The sequence below is a fragment of the Hypanus sabinus genome, chromosome 19, assembly GCF_030144855.1.
Source record: "Hypanus sabinus isolate sHypSab1 chromosome 19, sHypSab1.hap1, whole genome shotgun sequence".
Classification (NCBI taxonomy): domain Eukaryota; kingdom Metazoa; phylum Chordata; class Chondrichthyes; order Myliobatiformes; family Dasyatidae; genus Hypanus; species Hypanus sabinus.
Window position 1 is genome coordinate 30,512,514 of NC_082724.1, and position 19,594 is coordinate 30,532,107.

The window sequence follows — 19,594 nt, forward strand, 5'->3', positions numbered from 1 at the left end:
CCTAAGGTACTGTTTAGGTCATTCCCTGCATCCAGATTGTTCAATGTAGTTAGTATGGTGAAAAAGGAACTTGAATTGAAAGGCTTCATGGTCCATCCAGAAATGGTCATATTTTACTGTAATTGCTTTAAAACAAATGGAGAAACATTTCCTTGAATGTTGTGTGTTGGCTGTGAATGGTGGAAACTGTGTTATTTGGAGAGGGTACTGAGAATTCTTACACTGCACAGAAGGGATTCACACTAAATTAGTTCTCATAGAATACTGTCTTAGCCAACAAAGATGGCAGCAGGTAGCAAGAGTTTTACACAAAGGTTTCCTTCTGTATTCTACATGTAGGAGAAGAGGAGTGAGTGAAGACTACCGTACCTAGTTTGGTTTAGGGCCTGCTTGTTTTCAGGGAACTTGAATGCAGCTTGCTCCCACAGAGTTTGTTTTTGAAAAAGTAATTAAGTAAAATTGCTTGTTATTTCAAGCAGGATTTTCAAAGAACAGGGGCATTTGACTACAACATGGAATTGATTTTGTTTCACTAATGGATAATTATTTACATTTTTCAAAAGAAAAATAAAGCATGTAAAATTGGAGGCAATATATTATGTGCAAGGTGTTGTATGAATCTGCCAATAAGTGATTAAGTTAAAATGTGGACTTGCATTTACTCTGTGAAATGGACATTCAATGGTGGCACAATGCTGGCTGCTCATTTAACCCTTGGGAGTGCAGAGGTGGGAAAAAAAGGGCGACTGGAAGAACTTGGGATGGAACAAGCTATTGCAGGTTTGAAGCTAAAAAAAAGGCCTTCAATTATCTGATGAGTAAGGAAGGCAGGCTCCTCAAGCAACTGTTTGGTATGGTATTTGCTATGTAACAATAAGGTTGGCTTTGGGCAAAGGAAAATTCTACCCATTCCAATTTAGAGTTATTCCCAATGACAGCTTTACCATGACTTCTTTTAGCAATGCAACCACAAACAGTGTTTTCTTTAAGAGGTCATTTGACGCCAGCTTTTCAAAATCCGGGGACCTCCTAATCAATGTTTTTTTCTGAGCAAAGTGCTAATGAGCAGTGCAGACCATCCAGGTTGTAATGGCGACTGGCTCTGAACTACTTTTCTGCTCTGATTATGTTTGGCAGGCATGTGTTTCTCCTGCACATGGAAGTTGAATTTCAAACTGGAGAAGTCGCTGCATTATCCTCATGATAGGATTCCCCTGACATAACATTAACAATGGGAAAATAAAAGTTAATCTACAATATGTCCTCACCTACAGCTGCCCATCAATTAAGCATTGTTCAGAGTCTACAGTTTCTGAAGTTGATATAACTAATCAGATCCTTCCTGAAATGAGGCCAATATGTAATTTTGAGTATTGAATCAAGTTTCCCGGGATACTGCATGAAATAATTAACAGAAAGACTTACATTATTTGGCACTATTTGTGGCACCATTCTTTCATGCTAATACTACCTTCCTGAAGCATGAAACATATTCTTCTTTTCTTTCAGTTTTAGGCACATAAAACTGGCTGGGAGCATCATTTATTTGTAAAATTGTGTAACAAGAAATAATGAAATTTTTGGAATGGTATCCTGAGACTTGGTCTAATAATCCAGAAAAGCATGTTCAAATCCTATCGGGGGATGGGAAAACCCAATTCAGTTAATAGTGCAGTTTATTTTTTTAAAAAGCACTGGAGTTGATAATTGTGACTAAAACTATTGAACTGTGGTGAAATCCATCTGGTTCACTAATATCCTTCAGAGAAGGAAATCCGCTGTCCTGCCCTATATATGACCCACCAATGCCTTTGGGCAACTTGGGATGGGTTATAAATGCTAGTTAGCCAATATTTTATGTACACATACAAAAATCACAATGTAAATAATGCTAATTTTAACAATTACAGCCCTTTTTGAAGACTTCTTAATATATCAGGTGCAATAAAATGGTCATACCTGGCTGGGTTAGATTGTGACAGAAGAAATTCATGTGCAAATAGGATATTCACGATCAGAGATTCTCCATGTAGATAAATACATCATCTCGTAGCTCATTCAAACCAAAATCCAAATGGTGCACTTACAAAAAAGACTGCTGTTCAGAGATACCTCATCTGATTTGCAACCAGAGAGCTCCTTGTTCTAATAAAATTTGTTGATATGATGTGAGAGATAAAACTGTATTTTTTTTATTTTTCAGATGATGCCTGGTGCTGTGTCCTTTCCTGGGGTCTCATATCCTCTACACATTTTGTAATTTAATATAAGACTATTGGAGCTTCATATGGAATTGCTCACAGATGATTTTATGGGAAACCACCTTTCTCCCAAAAAAATTTGTTTTCAAAGCTGCATGGATTTAAGATTTTCATCTTGTTTTTAAACAGTCGATTTGTGTCATGGTCGATGATTGTACTGTTTCAGTGGCATTGTATTTCTTTCTATTTAAATGTTGGCCTAGAATGTATCACACGAGTGACGGTCAGACTGTCAGCATCTATTGCCTTCATTGAATAAACCCGACACCAACATCTGTGACCTCCACAGCCACAGTTAATCATGGAAAGTCCATGAGCTGTTGTCACTTATTGCCTATTTCTCCAGAGGGTGGCCTGTTCAACTTTCACAGACGTCACTGAAACTAAATAATGCAAAGTGAATGTTACATTCTTTCATATAAAACATTCACACAATAAAAAGTATTGAAAATATCAAGTCATAACCAGCTTTTAAGGAGCCACTTCTTACACTCTGTACAAAAAGGCAGAAGAAACAACTTCACTGGTTCTGAAAATATATCTTCACTACTTCTGAAAATGTATGTTCACTGGTTTTGAAAATTTCTGTATTTTTTTACCTCCATTCATAAAAATAGGTTTCCAAAATAACTAAAAAATTGAATGTTACTAGACATTCTTTTGTTTATGTCAGCTGTGGCCTAAAACTGAATTGCGTGTCCAAACCTTTAATTTGCATTCCACAATACTGTAATGATTAAGAAGTGAAAAGTCTTTTTTATTTCCTAGTTTTGTTGTGTATCTGGTTATCTGAACATTGTTCTTATATGACAGATGATCTCAAAATGGCAGAAAGCCACATAAAAGTAAAAGGAAATAAGTTCAAATAAATCCTTTAACATTTTAAGAATGCATTTCTCTAAGTTAGCAGCAATTGTTATCCCTTTGCCACTGATACCAAAATTTCAATATTTTATCTGTGGCTACCTGTGGTTTAACAACAAATAATGAAAGAATGTAATGGAGAATTTCTATAGACTTTGAGTGACACAGCTCAGTAAGGATGCTAGCCTGATGGGCTGGGAAGGAGATGGAACAGTGGTATTATTACTAGACTAAAAATGTACACAGCCAGGGCAAAGTCCTGGAGACGTGGGTTCGAATCTCTCCACAGCAGATGGTGACAAATTCAAATAGGAATTCGGTACTTATAAAATCTAATGATGACCATTGATGATTATTGTAATTACCCATCTGGTTCACAAATGAAGCAATATCATAGATATTACCAGAATTACCTGGTCTGGCCTACATGTGCCTGCAGACCCAAGGCCCATAGCAATACATATGACTCTGAATTGTACTAGCAAGCCATTCATTTGTAATAAACTGCTAGAAAGCCATAGATAACTTGAATTGACCTAGGCACCAAAAATGATCATGGCAAAAAACTGCCTGCCGGATGCTATAAAGTCTGTTTTGTCTTTGGGGCCTGGTGGCAAAACTGATGGTGCTGTCTCAGTGGTTAATTAAGCAATAGATTGACATGGTTATACTATGTTTACAAAATTATTCTTTTCAGTCAACAGCCTAGACACCACCATCTCCATCTCTGGTGGCACAATGGTGTACAACCATTCTTAACATTGGCTCAGGATTCTGTGAAATCTAATAGCATCAGAGCTAAACTTGGGTACAGAAACCTTCTACTAATTATCATCCACTGGCCTGCTGGAATGATACATTAACCCTACTCTAGGAGAAACACCACTTGGAGCAATTACTAAGAGTGGCAAAAGCACAGAGTTTACTCAAGGTGGGAACCTTCAATGTTCTTCATCAAGAGTTGTTTGGTGGCATCGCCACTGAGTGAGCTGGCCAACTGTTGAGACCAGCTATTAGACTGGATCTAGAGCAGGTGCCAAGGAAACCAGCAATAAAGCAATCTGAGAGGGTGAGATCAAGCAGGTTGATCTTGTTGGTCCCACCAATATTGATGTGGGCAGATGCACCTGACAGGCTGCATCACTGTCTGGTACGGATGGGCTACTGCACAGGATCATAAGAAGCTACAGAAAATTGTAAAATTAATCAACTCCATCTTGGGTAGTATCCAAGAACAGCTTCTTCCCTGCTGCTATACGACACTGAATCCATTAACACTACTTCACTTTTTTAGAATGTATATTATTTCTGTTTTTGCTTTATTTTAATCTATTCAATATATATATATTTTTCTTTTTAAATTCCTTATTTATTATTTTTTTTCTTTCTCTATCATCATGCTTTGCAATGAACTGTTACTGCTAAGTTAAAAAATTTCATGACACATGCCGATGATAATAAACCTGATTCTGATTCTGACCTCCATTCTAACAACAGTGGAGCCCAGCATATTAGTACAAAAGAGAAACCTAGAGGAATTGAAAGAATCTTCAGCCAGAAGTGCCGAGTGTATATGCCATCGTAGCTGCCTCCAGCCGTTCCCAGCATGACAGATGCCAATTCAATCAGTTCAGATCACTCTACATGATATCAAGAAATGTCTAAAGGCATTATATACAGCAACGTCCATGGGCCTGACAACATTTGGCAGTAGAACTGAAGACTTGTGCTCAAGAAATTGTGTTACCTTGTGTCAAGTTGTTCTAGTATAGCTACAACACATATTGTGAAGATTACCCAGCTGTGTTCTGTTCACAGAATGTAGGGCAAATCCAAACCAGCTAAATGCCACCTCATTATGGACCTTTGGACATCAGTAAAATGCTGGAAGGGGCAATTACAGCACTTGCTTAACAATGATCTGCTCATAAAGGCTCTGTCTGGGTTCCACCAAAGTCATTCAGCTCCTGACCTCATAACAGCATGGGCCAAACATGGACTACCTCATCAGTCGACCACAACCACTATGGATCATTGATAACATCTCATCCTCACTGGCAATCAATGAAGGTACACTTCAGAAACGCATATTTAACCCACTGCTCTAATCTCTTTGCAGCCATGACTGTGTTGCTAAGCACAGCTCAAGAGCCATTTGTATATTTGGAATGACACCACTGTTGTTGATAAAATCTCAGACCTCTATAAGGAGGGGTACAGGACTGAAATAGATTGGCTGGTTAGATGCTGTCACGACAACAACCTTGCATTCAGCGTCTGCAAGGCCAATGAATCGACTGTGGAATTAAGGAAGGGAGAAATTCAGAGAGCATGCATCAGTTCACTTTGAGGGATCAGCTGTGAAAGGGGTTAACAGTTTTGACTTCCTGTGTGTTGATATCACAGAGGATCAGTCCTGGGCACAACACATTGCAATCATGAAGAAGGCATGATGGCAGCTTACTTCGTTAGGAATATGAGGAAGTTTGGTATGTCACCAAAACCTCTGCAAATCTCCATAGTTGTACAGTGGAGAGCATTCTGACTGTTTGCATAATAACCTGTTATGGAACCTCCAATGCACATGGTTGAAAGAGGCTGCAGAAGGTTATAGGTTCAGCCAGCTCCATCAAAGGTTCAATCATCCCTACCATCAGACTCAGAATTCGAGTCAGGTTCATTATCACTGACATTTGTCATGAAATTTATGGAGGGGAATATGGTTTCAGGCCAAGACCCTTCATTAGGATTGGAAAAGAAGGGGATCAAAGCTACAATATGGCTTCTTCCTCCTTCCTTTGCAATCCTGCTGAAGGATCTCAGCCTAATACATCAACTGTGTGTTCCCCCTCATAGATACTGCCTAACCTGTTGAGCTCCTCGAGCATTTTGTGCATTGCTCTGGATTTTCAGCAACTTCGGTATCTTGTGTTTATGTCATGAAACTTGTTGTTTGTAATGCAGCAGTACAGTGCAAGGCATAAAAATAATTATAAATTGCAATATGCAATAAAATAATTAAATAGTGCAAAAGAGGAATAGTGAGGTGGTGTGCACAGGTTCATAGACTTCCAGAAATTTGATGACAGAGTGGAAAAAGATGTTGCTAAAACATTGAATGTGTGCCTTCAGGCTTCTGTACCTCCTCCCTGATGATAGCATTAAGAAGAGGGCATTTCCCAGATGGGGAGTGTCCTTAATGATAGATGCTGGCTTCTTGAAGCACCATGTTTTGAAGGTCCTCAATAGTGGGGAGGCTTGTGCTCATAAAAAAGCTGGCTGAGTCTATTCATTTTACAGCTTTTTTTGATCCTGTGCGTTGGTAACTCATACCAGGCAGAGATGCAACCACTCAAAACCACGGTACATCAGCAGGAATTTACTAGCGTTATTTGTGACATAGGATATCTCCTCAGACTTTTCGTGAAATATAGCTGCTTCCATGTTTTCTTTCTGATTGGTACGTCAAAAAGGTCTTAAGAAAGTGGCATTACAGGCCCCAGCTTCGTCTACCTCTTTCGACATGTTCCAAATCTGCTCTGGCACCCCTCTCCAACTCTTTCTCCACCATCTGAGGCATTAGTCACCAGAGCCTGCATTAAGGCTAGAAATGTCTCCACCATCTGAGGCATTAGTCACCAGAGCCTGCATTAAGGCTAGAAATGTCTAACAGAGATTGTTACAAATACTCGGCAGGTCAGGTAGGATCTGTGGATAGTGAAACAGCTGATGTTACAAGACAGTTGATCCTTAAATTTTTTTACATCTATCATTTTCTTAATTTTCAGCGGAGTTGTTGATCATTGAAATTGTGGTCAATGTCAGACCCTGCTGTTATTTGATGGGATGTAATATTTGAATATACATTCATTGTGAGATCCACCTTGATACTTCATACAGATGTGTGGTACATGGCCTATAGCAACTACTTTCAACCCCTGCCTTGGTAGAGATTTTCTGAAGGACTTCTTGCAGAATCGCATATTTTCTTGTAGAATCACATTTGAAATATGAAGATTGGAGTGTGTGATAAAGGCTAGAGAATATCCGATCAAATATTAGAATGGAGTATAGGGATGCAAGATGGAGACTGAAGATACATTTTTAAAAATCTTGAGATAGAGTGCTGAACAAGACCTTTGGTCCAGCGAGTTACATTGCCCAACAACTCACCTAGCCTAATCACAGGACAATTTACAATGACTCATTAACCTATTTAACAGCAGGGCTGTGGAATGTCGGAGGAAACTATAGCACACAAAGGAAACTCACACATTCACAGGGAGGACATAAGAATTCTTTACTGATGCCACTTGAGTTAAACTCCAAGCTTCAGCACCCAGAGCTATAATAGCATTGTGCCAACTGCTACACTACTGTGACAACACAGTAGACAGAGCAGAATTACTTGCTTGCCTGTAGTTTAAACACTGCTGTGGACCAGTTTACCACATCAAAGCATTTCAAAATCTAGTGTAAATATTTAACACTTAATTCTAAGATATCTTGTTCTGATTTAGTTCTTTGAAAACTGCTAACTCATCACTCGATTGTATATTCTCCTCAAAATTGCAACATATGGATTTTCCAGTAATATAAGCATTAACTGTAGGCTTAATGAACAGAGCAATATGGAGCAAAGGGATTGTACTTAACCTAACTAAAGATTTAATCTGAAAGTTGATGGTGTTGAAAATTTGGAAGAGTCTAAGGCAGTTCTAAGAAACTATACTTAAGGAGAAAGGAAATTCCATATGGCATTTAGACTGGTAGCAAGAGCCTGTTTGGGGAGATTTCACTTCAACATAACCTTCTGCTACACAGGTCTACATGTGTGGCATTTTATAAACCACATGTGTGTTCCACATGTACATAATCTGATCTCAGTTTGACTTCTCATGACTTGGTTGCTATTACATTTTTCATATTTGTTATAGAAATCAAGCTATTCAAATATGAAAACAATAATCCCAGGGATCCCTTAAAATCTGTCACTGATTGACATATTCCATTATCAAGTCTGCTGCTTGAGAGAAGCACTTGACCTACTCGAAATAAAAATCGAGTAGAAATTAGATTGCATAAAGCTCTTTTTTGCAAGTTCCACAGATCACAAATAGTGCACCATTGTGAAGGCAAGTCACCATTGAAGCATTGCAGTGTGCCTCAAATTTCTTGGCAATTCATGCAATTGATTCCATTTGCTTTGAATGAGTATGTCCAAATTGTGCAACCACCAGCAAAGGCATCAATTACACTTACTGCTCCCTCAACTCTTGGCCAGTTGCATTGTGTCACACATGTGCAGTTAATACACAAGATGGACAATGGACAGGAAATCGGGTTTTCAACAGCAGGAGGGTGCCCTGGAGCAGTGCTATTTAAATTGTCCATAATTATTCACAAGTTTGTTGGGAATTGAATTGGAGAAGAATTTGCTGATTTCAGCTGGGCTGAACATTGGCAAAGTGCTGAGAAGTCTTTGCTCATTGTTCAAGTAACACCATCAAAACGTTGGAGGAACTCTGCAGACCAGGCAACATCTGTGGAAAAGAGTAAATAGTCAATGTTTTGGGCTGAGACCCTTCATCAGGATTGGAAAGGAAGGGGGAAGGAGTCAGTCTAAGAAGGTGGCAGAAGGGAGGAAGAAGTACAAGGTGGCAGGTGGTTGGTGAAACTGGGAGAAGGGGAAAGAAGTGAAGTAAAGAGCTGGGAAGTTGATGGGTGAAAGAGAGAAAGGGCTGGAGAAGAGGGAATCTGATAGGAGAGGACGGAAGACCACGGAAGAAAGGGAAGGGGAAGGATCACCAGAGGGAGGTGATGGGCAGGTAAGAAGTTAAGGTAAGAGAGGGAAAAAGGAATGGGGAATGGTTAAGGAGAGGGGTGAGCAATTACTGAATGTTCAAGAGATTGATGATCATGCCATCAGGTTGGAGGCTACCCAGACAGAATATAAGATGTTGTTCCTCTAGCCTGAGTGTGGCCTCATTGTGGCAGTGGAGGAGGCCATGGACTGACATGTTTGAAGGGAATGGGAAACAGAATTGAAACAGGTGGCCTCTAAGACATCATGCTTTTTCTGGTGGACAGGGCCTGAGTGCTTGATGAAATGTTCTCCCAATTTATGCCATCTCACTGATATACAGGAGGCCACACTGGGAGCACCAGATGCAGTGTATGACCCCAACAGACTCACAGGTGAAGTGTCGCCTCACCTGGAAGGACTATTTGATATCCTGAATGATAGTGAGGGAGGAAGTGTAGGAGCTGGTGTTGTACATTTTCTACTTGCAAAGAGGGAGATCAGTGGGGAAGGACAAGAGGACAAGGGAGTCGCGTAGAAACTGGAAAGTGGGGGAGAGAAAGATGTGCTTGGTGGCAGGATCCCTTTGGAGAATTACGTGCTGGACTTGGAAGCTAGTAGGTTGGTAGGTGAGGACAAGAGGTACCCTATCCCAGATGTGGTGACAGGAGGGTGGGATGAGGGTAGATGTGTGCAAAAGGGAAGAGAGGCAGGTGAGGGCAGTGCTAATGGTGAAAGAAGGGAAGCCTCTTTTTTAGAAGAAGGAGGACATATCAGTTGTTCTGGACTGATACCCAATGTGGATTGGGTGACCATTGAGCATCTTAACTCCATCTTCCACAAAAAGCGGGATTTCCTAGTACCCACCCATTTCAATTCTACTTCTTATACTTATTTCAACATGTGAGCCCATGGCCACCTCAGCTGTCAAGATGAGGCCCCACTCAGGCTGGAGGAGCAACACCTTATATTCCTTGACACTGTCTTATCCCCCCCTTGTTCAATCTCTTCCAACCTATGTTCGTGACACTTCTCATGCTTCGAATTTTTTTCAATGATTTTAAGTTCCCTGGCCCCCACCGTCTTATTTTCACCATGGACGTCCAGTCCCTATATACCTCCATCCCCCACCGAGATGGTCTTGAAGCTCTTTGCTTTTTTTTGGATTCCAGACCTAACCAATTCCCCTCTAACACCACTCTCCTCCGTCTAGCGGAATTAGTTCTTACTCTCAATAATTTCTCCTTTGGCTTCTCCCACTTCCTCCAAACCAAGGGTGTAGCCATGGGCACCCATATGGGTGCCAGTTATGCCTGCCTTTTTATTGGCTTTGTGGAACAGTCTATGTTCCAAGTCTATACTGGTATCCATCCCCCTCTTTTCCTTCGCTACATCGACGACTACGTTGGCGCTGCCTCTTGCACGCATGCTGAGCTCATTGACTTCATTAACATTGCCTCCAACTTTCTCCCTGCCCTCAAATTTACCTGGTCCATTTCTGACACCTCCCTCCCCTTTCTTGATCTTTCTGTCTCCATCTCTGGAGATGGCCCATCTACTGATATCTACTATAAGCCTACAGACTCTCACAGCTACCTGGACTATTCCTCTTCCCACCCTGTCTCTTGCAAAAAGGCTATCCCCTTCTCACAATTCCTCCGTCTCTGCCGCATCTGCTCTCAGGATGAGGCTTTTCATTCCAGGACGAAGGAGATGTCTTCCTTTTTTAAACAAAGGGGCTTCCCTTCGTCCATCATCAACTCTGCTCTCAAACGCATCTCTCCCATTTCCCGCACATCTGCACTCACCCCATTCACCCGCCACCCCGCTCAGGATAGGGTTCCTCTTGTCCTCATCTACCACCCCAACAGCCTCCAGGTCCAACGTATAATTCTCCGTAACTTCAGCCACATCAAATGGGATCCCACTACCAAACACCTTTTTCCCTCCCCCCCACTTTCTGCTATTCACAGGGATCGCTCCCTACTCGACTCCCTTGTCCACTCATCCCCCCCCCCCCCATCCCTTCCCACCGATCTCCCTCCTGGCACTTATCCTTGTAAGCGGAAAAAGCGCCTTACACTTCCTCCCTCACCAGCATTCAAGGCCCCAGACAGTCCTTCCAGGGGAGGCGACACTTCACCTGTAAGTCGGCTGGTGTGGTATACTGCGTCCGGTGCTCCCTGTGTGGCCTTTTATATATTGGTGAGACCTGATGCAGACTGGGAGACCATTTCGCTGAACACCTACGCTCGGTCCGCCAGATAAAGCAGGATATCCCAGTGGCCACACATTTTAATTCCACGTCCCATTCCCGTTCTGATATGTCTATCCATGGCCTCCTCTATTGTCAAAATGAATCCAAACTCAGGTTGGAGGAACAACACCTTATGTACTGGCTAGGTAGCCTCCAACCTGATGGCATGAACATTGACTTCTCTAACTTCTGTTAATGCCTCTCCTCCCCTTCTTGCCCCATCCCTGACATATTCAGTTGTTTGCCTGTTCTCCATCTCCCTCTGGTGCTCCCCCTCCACCTTTCTTTCTCCTGAGGCCTCCCGTCCCACGATCCTTTCCCTTCTCCAGCTCTGTATCACTTTCGCCAATCACCTTTCCAGCTCTTAGCTTCATCCCACCCCCTCCGGTCTTCTCCTATCATTTTGCATTTCCCCCTCCCCCCCACTACTTTCAAATCTCTTACTATCTTTCCTTTTGGTTAGTCCTGACGAAGGGTCTTGGCCCAAAACGTCGACACCGCTTCTCACTATAGATGCTGCCTGGCCTGCTGTGTGTTGTTAGCATTTTGTGTGTGTTGTTGTTTGAATTTCCAGCATCTGCAGATTTCCTCGTGTTTACACCTTATATTCCATCTGGTTATCCTCCAACCTGATAGCATGAACATCAATTTCTCGAACTTCCAGTATTTGCTTCCCCATCTCCTTCACTATTCCTGTTTCTCCCTCACTATTTCCTTACTTGTTCATCACCTCCCTCTGTCCTCCCCAATCAGGTTCTTTCTTCCCCAGCCCATTATCTCTTTCACCAATCAACTTCCCAGCTCTTTACTCACCCCCCTCCCCTCTTGTGTTTTCACCCATCATCTGCCATCTTGTACTTCTTCCTCCCTTTCCCACACCTTCTTATTCTGACTCTTTCCTCCTTCCTTTCCAGTCCCAATGAAGGGACTCAGCCTGAAACATTGACTGTTTACTCTTTTCCATAGTTGCTGCCCAGTCTGCTGAGTTCCTCCAGCATTTTGTATGCGTTGCTCCGGATTTCCAACATCCGCAGATTTTTTTCATGTTTGTTATTGAGGTGAAGCCTTCCACACTTCTGTCAAAAAACGGAGCTGCTTTGCTTGACCTCCAAAATGTCAATAAGATAAATTAAAGTACCATCATGTCGAAGGAAAATGCTTTAAAAATTACCAGAATTGGTCTGAGGATTTGGAGCACCTAAGAGTTTGGAAAAAGAGGACTAAGAAATTAATTAAAAATAACGGCAAAAAAAAAAGGAAAGAAAAAGGAGGTAAATGTGGGTCCATTACAAATAAGAACAAGAGAATTTATAATGGACAACAGGGAAATGACAGGTAAAATCAAGAATTATTTTGTGTCTGACTTCGTTAAAGATGCAAAAATCTGCCAGAAACATTCAAGAATCAACTATTTTGAAAGAATGAGGAACAGAAGAAAATAGGCTTTTGTTTAAAAAAAAAGTTCCAGAGAAATAAGCAAGCTTGAATGGAAATAAATTCCAAGGACCTGAATCCCAGAGTTCAGGGAAAAAATGGCGATAAAGATAATGGAAGCTTTGATTATTTCCTTCCAAATGCTGTGAGCTCTGGAGCTTTTCCTCTGGTTTGGACTGTAGTTGTATTTTTGAATGCTTGAAAAGGATTCAGTAAGAAGCCACAAATGTTTTTCATCATGGTTAGAGCACACAAAGCTGGGAGTAATAAAGTGATATGGATTAAGAACTGGTTGTCAGAAAGAAAGCAAATAATGAGATTAAATGGATCTTTCTCAGGTTGACACCAACTGACTAATGAGGTACTGCCGGATCTGTGTTTGGGAATTACCTTTTCACAAATGATATTAATGTCTTCAGCCCAATTGTTCGAATGCCATACTTCCAAGTTTGCTGACGATACTGAACTAAGTGGGATTGTAAGTATGGAGAAGGATGTAAAGAGACTTCATGGGATGAGAACATGGCTGATAGAATAAGATATGGAAAAATATAAGGCTATCCCCTTTGATGTGCTAAATTGAAAGCAAAGTTTTTTTAAATAAGAGAGATTGGACAACATTGATGAACAAAAGAGACAAAGGTATACTGCTATATCAGTTGCTGAAGTCAATGTGTAGATGCAACAAGTAATCAGGAAGGCAATTGGAAGTCAGACACTATTTCAAAAAGATTTAAATACTTAGGTAAGGAAAGTTTACTCTCTTTGCATAGGACTCTGGTGATACTACACCAAATATTGTGTGTAAGTTTGGTTTCCTTACTTAAGAAAACAATGCCCATGCATCAAAACAATGCAGAAAAGGTTCACCAGTCTATCACTAAGCTCATGATGGGTTTATTGTATGAGGAGAGATGAATTGCCTAAATCTGAATTGTCCTGAGAATAGAAAAATGGAAGGAAGTTGATTTGTACTACATTTTTGCTGCGCTCATTTGGGTGGATGCAGAAAGTTATTTCCACTGTCTGAACTGGGATCACCATTTCAGTATAAGAAAGAGGCTGCTTAGGACTAAAGTGAAGAATTATTTCTTCAAAAGGTGATGGAACTTTGGAATTCTCAAGTCCTGAGGACTGCCAAGGCTCAGTTATTAAGTTCTTTCAAAACGGAAATTGATAGTTTTCTGGATATTAATGAAATCAAGGGGATAATGCAAGCAGGTTGCATAGGGGTAAGAAGTCAGCTATGACATGATGGAATAGTGGAGAAAATTCAAAGGGCCACATGGCCTCCTCTAGCTCCTACTTCTTAAGTTCTTCTTCTAGGACAGAGCCAAATTGTCAAATAAAGATAGAGTAACTCCAAAGGGGACCTATTTCCCTAAGCTTCACACCACTGTCTTTGAATGTCTGAGGAGCAACGTATTTGGGAGAGTAATTGTGTTGAAATAAATAATCACTGAGATTCTTTCCTGGGTCGCTCCGTCTATGGTAAAGAAGGTTGCAGTCACGTTCACGTTCTGCCTATTAATGACCTTCTATTGACCAGATCTGAGGGTGTGGCATCAGTACTTCATCCCTTCGGCAAGCTCCTCCAATTGGTAGTTCATTGTGTCCTGGATATTGTCCAGGACCCAATAGTAAAGCATGTCAAAATGCAGCCTGGTGCTGCTTAGTCAGTGCACAAAATGTAAATTTGACAAGTGCACCTCATTTACTGTTTAAGGATTCGATTTTCTTTTCCAGATGGAATACATTTTGACTCCTAAAGCAGTGAACAAAAGAATTTAAAATAAAAATGTTAATTTTAAAACCTGTGTTTTCCTGATATCATTACTTTAGGATAAGGATCAATACCAGTCCTATTGCAGAGTTCTGACTCTTTCTAAATTCTGTAACCACATTGAATTAAAATGTTCTTAATACTTTAAAACAGAACCAGAAACATCCTTTTATCTATCGTTGGCCTTTCAATTGGAGCCAGCCACCCTTTTATCTACTTCAGAGAGATTGGAGCCTCTATTACCAGCAACACTACACTGAATCCAATCCTTTCTGGAGCGCATTTCAATGTCTGACAAATGCTCCATGCGAATTAATGTGACAGGAGGATCTGAACCTTTGCCTACTGCCTGCTCTTATTTTTGTGGCGTGAATACCATCCCCATATTCATAATGAATATTTGATAAACCAAAACCAATGTCGTTTTTTAGCTGTCATTCCAATATTGTGGCTTTGCAGGCTGAGCCACAATTTAATTGACCATCCCTGGTTGCTCTCAAAAAGGTAGCAGTGATCACTTATGAATTGCTCCAGTCTTTGAGGTGTGTGTATATCCACAGTGCTGTTAAGGAAAGAATTTCCAGAATATGAAAGCAAGGATGTAATGCTAAGGCTTTATAAGGCACTGGGGAGGCCTCATTTGGAGAATTGTGAGCAGTTTTGGGCCCAATTTCTAAAAAAAGGATGTGCTGACACTGGAGAAGGTTCAAAGGAAGTTTGCAAAAATTATTCAGGGATGGAAAGGTGTTTGATGGCTCTGGACATGTACTCACTGGAATTTAGAAGATTGAGGCGGGAGGCCCAGCAGGGTCTTGGCCTGAAATGTCGACTGTACTCTTTTTCCATAGATGCTGCCTGGTCTGCTGAGTTCCTCCAGCATTTTGTGTGTGTGTTGAATGAGGGGAAGGTGGGGGAGGGGAAATCTCATTGAAACCTACCAAATGTTTGAATGTCCTTGATTTGGAGAGAATGTTTCCTGTAGTGGGTGAGTCTAACACCAGAGAACATAAGCTTAGAATAGAGGGATGTCCATTTAGAACGGAGGTATTTCCTTAGCCAGAGAGTGATGTAACTGTTGAATTCATTGCCACAGGCAGCTGAGGAGGCCAAGTTATTTGGTATATTTAAGGCAGGGGTTTACAGATTCTTGATTAATCAGGGCATGAAGGGATACAGAGAGAAGGCAGGAGATTGGGGCTGAGAGGGAAATGGATCGGCCATGATGAAAACACAGAGCAGACTCGATGGGCCAAAAGGCCAAATTCTTCTCCTATATCTTATGATCTTATGGTTATGATTTTGACCCAGCAATGGCAAAGGAATTGCAACATACTCCCAGGTAGTAGTGTTCCCTCATTTTTGCTGCATTTCTCCTAGCTGGAAGAGGTTGTGGGTTTGGAAGCTGCTGTCTGAGCAGTCTTGGTGAGTTGCTGCAGGGTGTTCCTGAAGAGGGACAAACTGCGGTGCATCAGTGACGGAATGAAGGGTTGTGGATAAGGTGCCTTTAAAGCATGGTGCTATGTCCTATACGGTGTTGAGCTTCTTTGTGTTGTAGAAACTGCATCATCTAGAGAAGTAGAGAGTATTCAATCACATCTTGACTTATTTCTTATAATTGGTGGACAGACTTTGAGGAGTCAGAAGGTGAATCATTTACTACATAATTCCTAACCTCTGATCTGCTTCGTTGCCATATTGTGTTTCTGATCAGTGGTAAACCCCAGGATATTAGAGATGGGAGAGGACAGTGATGAGATTTCCTTTAAATATCACAGGGTGAGAGGAATTTTCTCTTATTGGATATTGTCATTGCACAGAACTTGGTGCGAAGGTAACTTGCTACCTATCTGCCTGAGCCCTAATACTGTCCCACTCGGGTCAAATCTGTCGAGTCACAAATGGTGCTGTAGAGTCATAAACGTTGTACAATCATTAGTGGATGTCCCTAGTTCTGGCCTGATGATCGAAGGAACGTCACTGCTGAAGCCTACTGAGAACAGTTGGGCTTAGGTCACTGTCCTGGACAACTCCTACCAAGATGTCCTTTGGCTAAGATAATTGCCTCTCTCATGAACATCCAAGACTACATCTTTGGTCTGTAAAGAATGGAAGGAATTGAAAGAGATGTTGGAAGCAAGAACAGGTCCTGTGAGGTGAATGAGAGTGCTACTCAAAGTGAACTGATTGGGCATTTGTTTCTGAAGAAGTTGAAATGACCTAATACCTTACTGATGAGGGATCGAGGTGTATAGAGACCAGGTGTCAATCATGAGGATGAAGCAGTTGTGACAAGGGAATTGGAAGTTGTCACTGTGCTGACAATATGAAATGAGTGGAGCTTTAAATGGTCAGAGGGGGTAAAGTTGGAGTGTGGGGTGGTCATTGTTGCATCAGGCCAACAGAGGATAAAATAGGATCTGTCCATGCAAGGATACTTGACTGGCTGAGTTTGTTCAACATTTCTGTTTTTCTTTCATACTCCAAATATCAGCATTTATTTGTTTGTTTGATAGTATCTAAGCTTTCTTCAGTTAAGATTGTCATTCTTTCTCCCAAAACAAGTAGATTCAAAGTTCAAAGTAAATTTATTATTGAAGTACATATATGTCATCATAGATGAGATTTGTTTTCTTGTGGGCATAAACAGTAAATTCAAGAAACTCAATAAATTAAAGTTCAAAGTATATTTATTATCAAAGTATGTATACGATATACAACTTTAAAATTTGTCTCCTTACAGGCAGTCACAAAAGAAAGAAACCCAATAGAACCCATTTAAGAAAAAAGGCCATCAAACACAAAAGAAATCATGCAAACAATAAAAGTAAGCAAATAGCATTCAGAACTGAAGTTCACTAAAGTGAGTCCACAACCATGAAGACAGTTGACTGCAGCCGAACCAGGAAGCCATTAGTTGCAGGCCACAGCCTCAGTTCTGTGCAGAGAGGGCTAAACCTTGTTGAGCAGAGAGCTGAACTAGCCTGTCCCTCGTCTCTGGTCCTGACACTTTGACCTTTACAATCTGGCCTGTCACTTAAATCATCAAACCCCATTTTTTCTTCAGTTCGGGCCCAGGCCTGGGCTCTGCTGACTTGATTCTGCATCACCTCCGCTTGTCTCGCCTCTTTTCTGCTGCCTCAAATCACCTCCAAGACTTCACCAGCAACGGCCAAATGTTGGGTCATACCCCACTCTAAAGCCCAGGCTCCAGCGCCTTGACTTTGCTGCTCGCGTCATCTGCTGCTTTGAAGCAGTTCCATGTCTATTCCAGCAATGGTCATACATTGACTCATCCCTTCTTGCTCTTGGGCCTGGGCCTAGGCTCTGCTGCCTCATTTCAGCCAGTGCACACCATTTCATAATCATTCTGCACATTCTAGACTGCAGTTCATACTGCAAAAATTCTAGGTCATCCAGGCAGTTCAACAGCTCAGCTCTGAAAGGGAAGTTACAGGCTATTGATTTCAGTGATAGTATCTGAGAAAAAGTGTGATTAATACAGTAATGTCTTTTTTTTTGGTTTCTAAGGTTGTCATAGCCGGGTTGGTAGTGGGGATAAGCTCCCATTTCCTATGAAGTGCTGCCAACGGCATGCATCTCTAACAACCTCTGACAACCAAGTCCAACTCTTGACCTTCATGTGTGGCCTACCTACCTGGCCCAGCGGAGCTGTTTCTACTGACAAGAGAAGGGGCAAAGGCAGACCGCAGGCACCTCAAGACCAGTTACTTTGGGCAGGTGAGGCTCATCAGCCTTGGACGACAGCACACCTAGGAGAAGGAAAACTCTGATTTTATACCTCTGCTTCCTTTGCACCATACCCAGCCATGGGAAAAGCTTCAGATGTAAAACCCAGGGAAGAAATCCAGAGCCGGGATCTGTAAGGCAGTTTGATGATGTTTACAACTTCACTCTGGCAACCTCTGCGATGTGACTGGTGCCAAGCTGTATTGGTGCTTGCCCTTTCCTTGCCCTACATCAGTAATGTGGAGAGGGGGAACGCGCTGCATGGACAACAGCTGCTTCTTCAAATCTTCCCGCCCAGACTTGTGCCCTGGAGAGGACACATCCACCAGAGGCACAACCTCATGATCCCCTGGGATCGACGGCTGCCTTCTATTACTACTGTCTTGTTTCATTTGCTACCAGCAAGTAGTCACCGTGTTTCAGTTGTGCCATCTTAACCACAATAAATCAATGAAAGACTGCACTCAATGAGACAAATAGCCGATGTGAAAAAGTCAATAAACTGTGTGAGTACCGTATAAAAGGGGAAAAAATTATAATAATTAATTAATTAATTAACAATAAATGTCGAGAACACGAGATGAAGTATCCTTGACAGTGAGTCCATAAGTAGTGGGAGCAGTTTAGTCATGGGGCAAATTGAGTTGAGTGATGTTATCCCCTCCGGTTCAAGATGGCTGAGTGGTAATAACTGTCCTTGAAACTAATGGTATGAGTCCTCAGGCTCCTGTACCTTCTTCCTGATGATAGCAGCAAGAAGAGAGCATGGCCTGCGTGGTGGATTCCTAGATGATGGATGCTGCTTTCCTGCACCAACATTCCACGTAGATATGCTCAATGGTGGGGAGAGGTTTACCCATGACGGACCTGGCTGTACCCACTACCTTTTGTAAAATTTTCCATTTAAGGGTCTGGTGTTTCCATATGAGGCCATGATGCAACCAGTCAATAAACTCTTCACCACACATCTATCGAAGTTTGTCAAAGTTTTAGATAATCAAATCTTCCCAAACCTTTAAGTAGAGATGCAGCTGTGCTTTCTTTGTAATTGCACTTACCTGCTGGGTCTCGGACAGGTGCCCTGAAATGATAGTTGCTGAACCTCTCCACCTCCAATCTTCTGACAAAGACTGGCTCATGGACCTCCAGTTTCCTTCTGCTTATACATTTAAGGATTCTCCTGTGAGTTGGAAAAGTTATTTTCCTCACAAATCACGTATACCTTCAGGCTAACACTTCTAGTGTTTGAGGGCATTGGCATCATATTTGTTACATTTTCTGTTGGTGATGTCACATAAAGCTGTTGCCATAAAGTTCCCCAACCATATTTCAGCTCTTATAGACAATAGACAGTAGGTGCAGGAGTAGGCCATTTGGCCCTTCTAGCCAGCACCGCCATTCACTGTGATCGTGGCTGATCATACACAATCTGTACCCCATACTTG